General features: G+C 33.0%; 1 protein-coding gene across 2 annotated transcripts in view; it reads left to right on the top strand.

The window, feature by feature from the left end:
• The window catches only part of Mp (collagen XV/XVIII-type protein multiplexin), a 1,718,393-nt gene that overhangs the window by 465,826 nt on the left and 1,240,266 nt on the right, over positions 1 to 12,301 (top strand). The window lies entirely within an intron of this gene.

The raw sequence follows: 12,301 nt of genomic DNA, 5'->3' as shown, positions 1-12,301 counted from the left end.
ATTCCTTTAATTTAGACAAATTTTTTACTAAACTTTCCGTCAGCGACTTTGGAGATGAATTATAGATTCTTGTAATATTAGAATATTAGAGAGGAATAGGGGAAACTTAATTCATTACTAAATTACCCCCAAAAAAGAAGCCGTCTTGCTAAAATTAGACATTTTTGGCTGTCAGGGCAAAAGACCATTTATTTCGAATCAACAACCAATGAATTATTTTACCAAGAAAGGTTATGAGATTCTCAATGATTTCAGTAAAAAATAAAGGTTTATCAATCATTAACCGAATCTTCGTGTAAGGTCACGTACCGAGTAAATCGAGTACTTTATTTACCATGAGATACAATGTGTGGCATTTTCAAAGAAGTCCTTGTTAGTAAAATTTTTACTTCGTTGTACGAAGTAAAGGAAGTTTGTGATCACGAAAAATTTCAGTTTTCATATTTCAACGGAAATATCCATTTTGACTAGTTTCGGCGTGATGTCTGTACATTCGTACGTATGTATCTCGCTTAACTCAAAAACGATTAGCCGTAAGATGTTGAAATTTTGGATTTAGGACTGTTGTAATATCTAGTTGTGCATCTCCCTTTTTAATTGCAATCGACTGAACCAAAACTGTCCAAAAAAGCCCAAAATCCAAAACATTTGGATTTTGGACTTTTTCTTAACTGCAGTAATAAGCCCTCATTGAGAGCTTTTCAACAATATCATAAGTAGTACTTATTTTCATTGGTTCCACAGTTATAGCCAAATAAAATTTTAATTAATGAAATATTTGAATCTTACAAGGGGAAGGCACATCCATTCGATTCCGATTTCATATGCAAATATTTTTTTTAACTTTTTTTTTTTAATTTAAATATAATGATTTGTTAATAATTATTATTAATCTTTGATTGTAAAAAAAAAAAAAAAAACATGCAATAAATGTTCAGTAATAACGACAAAAAAATTTTTTTTTAAAAATCAGTAGTTTTTAATGTACTTTTCATTTTAATTAAACATTTTTTACAGAAGTTAATAATTATTACAAAAACGAAATATATTTAAATTAAAAAAAAAAAAAATTATATGAAGTCTTAATCGAACCGATGTGTGTCCATGGTTACGATACGATATGTTTCACTTACACCACATGAATACTTTAGCGATGTGAAATAAAATTAATATACGTGTATATATAAAATGCTGATACGGACACCACAAATAAAATGTGATCCAATCTGGTGTACACCACAATGCAATTATGTAACTGTCCACTTTATTAAAAAATTGAGGGATCGAATCTCACTTTCAAATGAAATAAGTTTAAATGACTTGCAGCAAAAAATTTGTATATGTAATTTAACAGGCGTAAAATGAAGTCATATGATTTCCATATCAGATTTTTTTAAGATGTGTATATAAATGAATTCATACCTGACAACTATGTCCTCTGCAGGATTTTATAATTTAGATTTTAAATGATGCTTTGGAAAACATTCCACATTATAAACTATCAATTTGCTATATTTTAATGTATTTATTGTTTAATATAACAATCCTCACTTATTTTACTGTTACGTATCTCCTTTTATTGCTTTATAGATTTTCTTTTATAAATATAATCATGTTCTGCGAACTGTTTTATATTATTCAAGAGTAGAATCTTCCTCTAATGAAATTTATTATAATTTTATTAAACGAGACGTTGTCGCTTAAATAGAAGGAAAATTACGAGTAATTTTACTGTTCTATCTATATTTGTTCCTTTGTATGTCAATTTGGTTATGAACGGCTTAATTTATTAAAGAAAGCAATTATACAGAATTTTGAAAAAAAAAACTTAAAGAGTATTAAATAATATTATTTCACACAGAATGATTATTTTTTCATAATGCAGTTTTTAACGTAGCGTATTTTTCTGATTTTTAATAATTAGAAAACATTTAAGTATTATTAATAGCTTACCTGGTTTATTGGTCATGAATTGAATATTTTAAACTTAAAAATTTTTACGTTCTTGTTGATGTTTCGCATACTTTTATACCAGTAAGGAAATCAAACTTTTTTCTGATATATATAATTAAAGACTCACAAAACGTATCGTGAACCCCTAGGGGAAGACACCCTCCAACAACCAACCATCCTTCCGTACCTAGCCATGATGAACATTAGAAGATCATCTTTTAAACCTCAGCATATGATATCCTCTCGGCCCAGGATACCACATGCCACTGATGCGAGTGCCACAAGCGACATTCCCATCGATGTACCTATTACTAATAATGACACATCTTTAAACATCACTAGTCTCAAGCAACACTGAAAACTATAGTCGTCAAAGGAACTGAATCACCTACCTACCCGAACGGTAAAGTGAGTTCACGTGCGACACAAATGCGGAAAACCACTAAAACAAAAACGGGAAAATAAAACTTATTACAGAACAACCAAAACGATACAACACTAACAAAACAGCACTTATAAGAAATTGTAATAAAATAAAATAAAGTACGCAGAAACAAGACCAAGCAGCACCCTAGATTTCCTCAGCGATCCGTTCCCTAGCCAAATAGTGCAGAACTATTTACCCCGGTACTTCCAGTTTTGACTGATGTCAAGCGTTGCTCCGATTGTATCCAGTTCAAGAATTACTGTGGTGCGCTCCAGATCATATTTGGCGTACTCATACACAACATGGAAGGCACCCTACACTGCAGGCACAGTCTCGAATCCACCAGATCGAACCCAGCCAGCCTACACCTGAAGACCCTGTGACCGATAAGAAATTGAGTTACGTACTTGTTAGAGGAAACCCTCGAAGCGCCCCGTAACTTTTAATGTCTGGGAAGAGATCGTGAGTTTATAACCCACCAATAGTCTCATCCTATCTAGCCTGCCATATATCAAAATAATTTTGGTCGATGTCCCGAATATTTTCGGAAGTAACTAACCCAACTTTCTAGCAACATACCATTCTATCTCTATAGAGCTAAAAAATATCAACCGGTTTCATTCTCGCAATCACCAAGACCGCCTTCCGTGAAACCGTCCGGTAACTATCCGTTACCATCAACAGTAATAGTCGTTGGGCCCTCAATGATATATTTCTATAACTACGGAATTTAATCCTACCCGCCCAACACAAACGTATTTCCTCAAGTACAAAAAGTTAAAAAAAAAAAAAAAAAAAAAAAAATGATTCGATGATATCCGTAAAAATATACAAACAATAATCAGCTAAAAGCAGACACAAGACCACATTTCTAGAAAAGATCGACAATTACGGTGGGTGCAAAAAGTAAAGAACAAACAATCTGGCATGGTCTGAGGAGAAAAAACTACATTCACAAGTAATGAGAAATTACTGGAGTAAAGAGATTAAAAGACATACATGAAGTTGTTCACGCGGTCCATAGATGAACTAAATTGAAAAAAACACAACTAATAATACATTAAAAAATAATTTAAAAAATCATATACACATTTACATATTTAATTTATTTCTATAAACAATAAAACAACGATAAGTAGGACAACCATGGAAATGTCAATGTGTTAAATATAAGTCATGAGGAAGCTGACCATCTTCTGTCCAATAATAAAAATTAAGAAAATATTTGTTTAAAAAAATTAAGTAATTCCCATTTTTTAAATTTTCTAGGTAATATCTTAGTGAAATACAGGGTTATAAAAGAATGGTGCGGTTTCAGTAATTCATAGGAAGATTGTAGAGACATTTCTAGATGTTATATTGCTATCCCCGAAAGCCTCCAACCCAAAAGTTTGTTTATCAGCAGTTGTAACCACAATGTCAGTTCTTGTATTGTTGTTGCGGTGAGTTTAGTGAGTTACTATGTTCTCGGGTAAAGACAAAGCAAAGTGTGTTTTATTGGTGGCTGAATAAAAATCCGTAATTTTAGTTCAACGTGCGTTTCGACGTGAATTCGGAAGAGATCCGCCACACAAACATAACATAACGCGTTGGTTCAAACAATTCGAAGAAACCGGATCGGTTAAGATACAGAAATCAACCGGCAGAACAAGTGTACCAGACGAAACGGTTGAACTAATTAGACGATCGGCAATTAGAAGTCCTGGGAAGTCCATCCCCCGTCGAAGCGTCGAATTAGGTATTCCAAAATCAACAGTTCACAAAGTTTTACATAAAAAACTGAAATTACACGCTTATAAAATCCAGATACTGCAGGAATTGAAACCCGATAATGGTGTAAAACGTTACGACTTCTCTGCTGAAATATCGGACAGATAAGTGAAAACGAATCATTTTTAGAAGATATAATTTTTACAGACGAAGCAACAGTCCACATGAATGGATGTGTTAACAGACACAATTCACGAATATGGGGCTCTGAAAACCCACACGCAATTATCGAGAAACAACGCTATTCGCCTAAAGTTAATGTTTGGTGTGGTGTGATGAAAAATCGTGTAATAGGGCCCTTCTTCTTTGCTGAAAAAACAATTAATGGAGTTGTGTATCTTGACGTGTTAACCGATTATTGCTTTCCTCAGCCGGATGAACTCGAAAACATTCATCGACTTCATTTCCAACAATATGGTGCTCCCCCGCACTTCAATGCATCGGTCACGGACGCTTTGAACGAAAAATTTGGAGATCGATGGATAGGCCGGCAAGGACCCGTACATTGGCCTCCAAGGAGTCCAGACCCGACACCTTGCGATTTTTTCTTGCGAGAGTACATCAAAAGCGTTGTTTATACACAAAAAATTCGCGACCTAAACCGCTTAAAAAACAGGATTAATGAAGCAACGACAACCATTAACGAAGAAATGTTAAATAATGTTTGGAGAGAAATTGAGTATCGTTTGGACATTTGTCGAGCAACTAAGGGCGCACGTATTGAAATTTATTAATTATGTAAAAAAATGTTTGAGACGACAAATTTGAAAAATAAAAAAACATAAACTGTAAGTAATTCTGTTTTAATCTAAACTATGTTCAAAACCGCACCATTCTTTTATGATAAGCCTGTACATTGATATATATTCGCTTTTTAACTCTTCGTGAAGGATAAATGAACTAAATTTATCGTTTTAATTTTCACTATTTGACGTTAAATATGGTTTGATTTTTTTCTACCTATAGTTTACAATAATTTTAAATAGTAATATTTATCCACACAGTGGATAATAAACTCCGATGCATTTAAAACACTGTGTTGCCATGGGATTCGTCTTTCAGAAAACTGTCGAGAGGAAGTAATTCTTTGTCGATTTCGGTTAGCCATACCAGAATCACTCAGACACATCTAATGTCAAAATTAAATTTACTAATATGCGTACGATGCAACTTCCGCTTGACTCTGCGCCACATCCTTGTAGAGTGCGTACGTTATGCGGCGTTGCGAAATATACCCAGGAATATTCGTCAAATCCGTCAATGATAAATATTCGTCAATGATAATGACGAATATTCGTCAATGATAAAAATCTTTTGGACCGGCTGTTTTTAATTCCTGCACTTGTTAATGTTTTAGAAACCTTTTAATAGTGTTAAAATTATAATTTTCATGTTAAATTTTTATTTTTTCTGTTATCCGAGAAGGAGACTTTTACCCTCCTCTCGAAGTTTCTTTATAGTAATTTTATTTCTATATTTTTATTTTAGTTTTTTATATAGTTTTTTTTCTTTCTATGATAGTAGTATTTTTTAGTATGTAGCTATGATAATAGTTGAATGTTTTTGTGTTCAATATTTTGTTTTTTGATTTAATATTTTAGTTTAAGTTTTAATTTTATTTTTTAATTTCTAGTCTAAGTTGTTTTTTTGTTTTAATTTTATGTTTTGTATTTTATTTTTATATTTTATATTTTTATTTTTGGCGATGATAACGTTAAAATGTTTTTCGCTCCCTCACAAAAAATAAAAAATAAATACATAATGACAGATTTTAGCAAAATTCCTGTGTATTATATAGCTTGCATTGCTCGTTAAGTTTATTCAGGGAAACAATAGTTAAATAAGGCTTCACGTCTTATCACATTCAAAATGATGGACATAATCTGTAACGCAGAATAATGGGCGCATTATTATATTGATCAGTGAGTTAATTTTATACTTCAGTGTATACGATCTGTTGTTTAAAATGTAGTGCTATTATTCTAAGACAATAAATTTATATTTACGTTAACGTTATTATATGTAGATAGAGTTGTATCATCTGGCATACCTTTAGTTATCAACTTCCCTCAAACACTGACGGAAACTGTCGGTCAAAATTAAAAAAATTATTTCATAAAAATATTGCTAAAAAAATTAATTTCTTGCCATCCAAAAGATATAGGAAGGAGCTCCTATTGGTAATTAATAAGTAATATTTTTTTCCAGAAGTTGTTTATCATTTTATTTTATCTTATCTTTATTTGTTGAAGTTTTTTGCTACATACAAGTATTTTTATTATGTTCAGAGTGTATCATGAAGTTCTCCCGAGACTTTCATAATCTATTCTACTCGTGAAAATATTGGAAATAACAGATAAATATTAAAAAATAAAAAACACGACTGCCGAAAAAAAATACATTGCTCTTTTGTTCCGGTTTGTCTCCATCGTGAATTTGTATTAACTAGCAAATACCTCGTTGGAATTTTGAAAATCGGACAATTGTTTGTAGAAATATTATAAGAGCACCCCACTGCACATCCCAAAACAGCGCCTTAGGAGTACCCCTTTTGTTACCAGTTAACGGTGATAATTGGTCTAGCCTCGCATGAGGTACTCGCATTACCTCACCACTTCAGCCTCACAAGCAGTCGGTACGGGAAACTCATTATTATTAAACAGAAATTTTTTTAATTTATTTAATATATTATTTTATTTTATTTAACGTAAATTTAGTTCTATTATTTTTGTAATTTTATTCATTCGATTGATTTGAATCGCTCAATTCGAACCCAGCTAAGACAGTGATAGAGGCTCACAGTTCACAATTCATTAATGTTTATGCTTCAACCGGCAAATTTCCACTACTACATATATTTTTATAAATATACGTACGTATATGTAATATATATACATATTTATATAGCCTATGGCACTCCCAGAAACGTAAGGATTCTAATGAGGGGACATTCATCTAAGTCAGTTCGGCCGTTGACCGTTGAGCTGCTACGATGGAACAAACACACATACATACACTCCTTTTAGGGCAGTCGTGTAAATTATTCATTCTATTTATTTAATTTTATTAATAAAAGAAAGGGATTACTAGCTAATATTTATGAATAAAATTTTGGCGCATAGCGGACCAATGGTGGTGCGCCGGGCGGCTGCACACAGCTTCCTCCATGACTCTCTCCCGCTAGAACCACTTCGTTGTCAGTTAATTTACGGATTATTTTATTTAATTTCTAAGCTTTGATTATTTTTAATTATATTTTCCATTTGTATTTTTCTTTACTTGTTATTATTTATTAATTTCATTTATTTAATTTTATCAATAAAAGGAGGATTATAAGTTAATATTTAGCAATAAAGAACAAGGTAACATGATTGAAACACTGCCCGTCAAAAATCATATGACTTATTTTTACTTAAATATTTATAAACAATAACTAAGAAGAAGCAACACCAACAAATAAGAGAAGCAAGCAGAAAGAACATGCTTACATACTGCCATGCCAGTCATAAAATTATAAGATTTTTTCTTAAATATTTATACAAAATAAATGACAACAGTAGGAATAATTATAAAATAAATTAATAAATTTTACTACCGAATTTCATTCATTCAGTATAGTATCATAGCAGATCTTAAAACACAACTATTTTCGATTCAATAAATCGATACTGAAAATACTATGGATTATCGATTTAGAATCGTATATATGATTTTTTGTGGCCTTTTAATGTCAATTAAACATACATATCTATATAGTTTACGACGCTCTTGATAACGTAAGGATTCCAACGCAGGATCATAATCTAAATAAGTTCGGCCGTTGAGCTGCTACAGTGGAACAAACACACATACGTACATCCTAAACACATTACACTCCTTTTTGGACAGGCGTGTAAAAAAAATTCATGTAAACATATATCCTAAAATTAAAAAGAAACCCAAAACGGGTTTTAGATATTTATCTGAAGAGTATTTGCAGGCCCAATCTAGTGAATATCTCGTTTAGTATAGTTTGAAATGAACAGTCATTGTTTAAATTATCTTTTGCCTTTCTTCAGCCCTTTCAAAGTTGAATTTCGAAAATTCTAGAAAATTGAATTTAAGATATTTAGATAAAAATTACACACATCAAAAATCAAGGTAATATCTTCATTTGTTACCGAGAAATTAATACCGAGAAAAATATACCGAGGGTTTCAAAAACAAAGTTCAAAATCCAGTTTAACCATTTAAATTCGGAATCTCTAAAAAAATGTACAAGTTGGTTTTTAATTATTCACGTAAAGATTGCACATACCAAAAATCAAGTTCATAGCATCATTTGTTAAAAATAAATTTAAAAAAAAATAGTAAAGTCTATTGTTACTCCATTTTAACCCTTTAAACTAGGAATACACTTGGAAAAAGCCAGGCGATACTGCAAGGTATCAGATATATTATATCATGGTTAAGCAAAGATTTAGAAATCAACTCGTTGACTGCAAAACTTACCCTGGAGCAGACATTGATAGCGACCATAATTTGGTGATAATGAAATGTAGATTGGGGTTTAAAAACCTGAAGTAAAGGTGTCAGAGATGAATCGGTGGAATTTAGAGAAGCTTGAGGAAGAGGAGGTAAAGAAGATTTTTGAGGAGGACATCGTAACAGGTCTGAGTAAAAAAGATAAGGTAGAAAATGTAGAAGAAGAATGGGAGAATGTTAAAAAGGAAATTCTTAAATCAGCAGAAGCAAACTTAGGCGGAATAAAGAGAACTAGTAGAAAACCTTGGGTTTCAGACGATATATTGCAGCTGATGGATGAACGTAGAAAATATAAGAATGCTAGTGATGAAGAAAGTAAAAGGAACTATCGGCAATTAAGAAATTCTATAAACAGGAAGTGCAAACTGGCGAAAGAAGAGTGGATTAAAGAAAAGTGTTCAGAAGTGGAAAGAGAAATGAACATTGGTAAAATAGACGGAGCTACAGGAAAGTTAAGGAAAAGTTTGGGGTACATAAATTAAAATCTAATAATGTGTTAAATTATTATTAATTAATGTGATGGTACACCGATATATAATACGAAAGGTAAAGTCGATAGATGGGTGGAGTATATTGAAGAGTTATACGGAGGAAATGAATTAGAAAATGGTGTTATAGAGGAAGAAGAGAAAGTTGAGGAGGATAAAATGGGAGAAACAATACTGAGATCTGATTTTAAGAGAGCATTAAAAGATTTAAATGGCAGAAAGGCTCCTGGAATAGACGGAATACCTGTAGAATTACTGCCCAGTGCAGGTAAGGAAGCGATTGAGAGATTATACAAACTGGTGTGTAATATTTATGAAAAAGGGGAATTTCCGTCAGACTTCCAAAAAACTGTTATAGTCATGATACGAAAGAAAGCAGGGGCAGATAAATGTGAAGAATACAGAACAATTAGTTTAACTAGTCATGCAACAAAAATCTTAACTAGAATTCTATACAGAAGAATTGAGAGGAGAGTGGAAGATGTGTTAGGAGAAGACCAATTTGGTTTCAGGAAAAGTATAGGGACAAGGGAAGCAATTTTAGGCCTCAGATTAATAGTAGAAGGAAGATTAAAGAAAAACAAACCAACATACTTGGCGTTTATAGACTTAGAAAAGGCATTCGATAACGTAGACTGGAATAAAATGTTCAGCATTTAAAAAAAATTAGGGTTCAAATACAGAGATACAAGAACAATTGCTAACATGTACAGGAACCAAACAGCAACAGTAACAATTGAAGAACATAAGAAAGAAGCCGTAATAAGAAAGGGAGTCCGACAAGGATGTTCCCTATCTCCGTTACTTTTTAATATTTACATGGAACTAGCAGTTAATGATGTTAATGAACAATTTAGATTCGGAATAACAGTACAAGGTGAAAAGATAAAGATGCTACGATTTGCTGATGATCTAGTAATTCTAGCCGAGAATAAAAAGGATTTAGAAGAAACAATGGACGGCATAGATGAAGTCCTGCGCAAGAACTATTGCATGAAAATAAACAAGAACAAAACAAAAGTAATGAAATGTAGTAGAAATAACAAAGATGGACCACTGAATGTGAAAATAGGAGGAGAAAAGATTATGGAGGTAGAAGAATTTTGTTATTTGGGAAGTAGAATTACTAAAGATGGACGAAGCAGGAGCGATATAAAATGCCGAATAGCACAAGCTAAACGAGCCTTCAGTAAGAAATATAATTTGTTTACTTCAAAAATTAATTTAAATGTCAGGAAAAGGTTTTTGAAAGTATATGTTTGGAGTGTCGCTTTATATGGAAGTGAAACCTGGACAATCGGAGTATCTGAGAAGAAAAGATTAGAAGCTTTTGAAATGTGGTGCTATAGGAGAATGTTAAAAATCAGATGAGTGGATAAAGTGACAAATGAAGAGGTATTGTGGCAAATAGATGAAGAAAGAAGCATTTGGAAAAATATAGTTAAAAGAAGAGACAGACTTATAGGCCACATACTAAGGCATCCTGGAATAGTCGCTTTAATATTGGAAGGACAGGTAGAAGGGAAAAATTGTGTAGGCAGGCCACGTTTGGAATATGTAAAACAAATTGTTAGGGATGTAGGATGTAGAGGGTATACAGAAATGAAACGACTAGCACTAGATAGGGAATCTTGGAGAGTTGCATCAAACCAGTCAAATGACTGAAGGCAAAAAAAAAAAAAAACTAGGAATTTCAAAAAAAAATCTTTTCTTAATGTGAACTTCCACGATAAGAAGAATTTGTACATAAATTTTAATTAATTTATCTTCTGTGTATTTTTCTGAGGTTCATGAATCAGTGAGTCAGGTCAAGTTGGGTTATAGGTATTTACGAGTTCTATTGGTATGTACGAGTATATCAAACACAGATATATATGAGGTGTGCGAGAAAAATAATGAGACTAACTTTTTACTTACCAAAGTTTTTATTTTTTTCAAATAACAATATTATCCCCTTTAAGTAGTTTCCTTGGGCAGCTATACACCGGCGGAGTCGTTGTTCCCATTGCTGTTAGCAGCGCTGGAAGGCTTCAACTGTTAAGGCTTTTAACTGGTTAGTCACAGTCTTTTGAATTTTCTACAGAATTCCAAAATGACGTCCTTTTAAGACATGTTTCAATTTCGGGAAAAGCAAAAAGCCACAAGGACTCAAATCAGGTGAATAGGGGGGTTGAGGAACCGTAGGAATGCGTTTTGAAATCAAAAATTCCCTGATGGAAATGGCCGTGTGACACAGGGCATTGTCATGATGAAGCATCCACTTGTCTGCAATGTCTGATTTCACGCGAATCACTCTTTTCCTGAGTCTTTCACGGACACCTTTGTAAAACACTTGGTTGACAGTTTGTCCTGAAGGAACAAATTCTTTATGCAACATACCCCTACTGTCAATAAAAGGAAATCAGCATGGTTTTGATATTTGATTTGCTCATTCGACATTTTTTCGGTTGAGGAGATGACGGAGTGTGCCACTCTTCGCTTTGCCGCTTTGTTTCAAGATTGTACTCAAATATCCAGGATTCATCACCTGTGATCACACGATTAAAGAATTCTTGGTCGTTGTCAATCTTCTCAAGAAGATCAACGCACACGTTTCTTCGATTGTCCTTCTGTTCCATTGTGAGGTTTTTCGGCATTAATTTCCCACAAACCTTTCGCATGTCCAAATCGTCCGTCAAAATTTAATATACGGTGAAAGAGTTTAAATTTAACTGTTCATTCATCATCCTTATTGTTAAACGACGGTCTGATCTCACAATAATCCTTACAGGCTAAACGTTTTCGCCGGATTTTGAAGTTGAAGGTCTCCCGAGCGAGGTTACCTTTCAACGTGTTCTCGGCCTTCCAAAAATGATTTGTGCCAGCGGAAAACTTGTGCTCTTGATAAGCAATGTTCCACATAAGCCTGTTTCAACTTTTTAAAGATCGTACTCACGGATTCCCCAAGTTTAACACAAAATTTGATTACACAACGTTGCTCTAAATTCCGATGTTCCATTTTCGTAACACACAACAAAAACACAACTTCACTGATGGCGCTGACAAAAATGTGTATTGGCTAAACGGAGTTGAAACTCGTACTGAGCATGTGGAAGGGATTAACAAACCGATCTAGGCCAGACCGGTAGACACAGCGTTG

Source organism: Lycorma delicatula, chromosome 6 (assembly GCF_047948215.1).
Source record: "Lycorma delicatula isolate Av1 chromosome 6, ASM4794821v1, whole genome shotgun sequence".
In the NCBI taxonomy this organism is placed as follows: Eukaryota; Metazoa; Arthropoda; class Insecta; order Hemiptera; family Fulgoridae; genus Lycorma; species Lycorma delicatula.
This window is presented reverse-complemented; position numbering and strand designations above follow the sequence as displayed.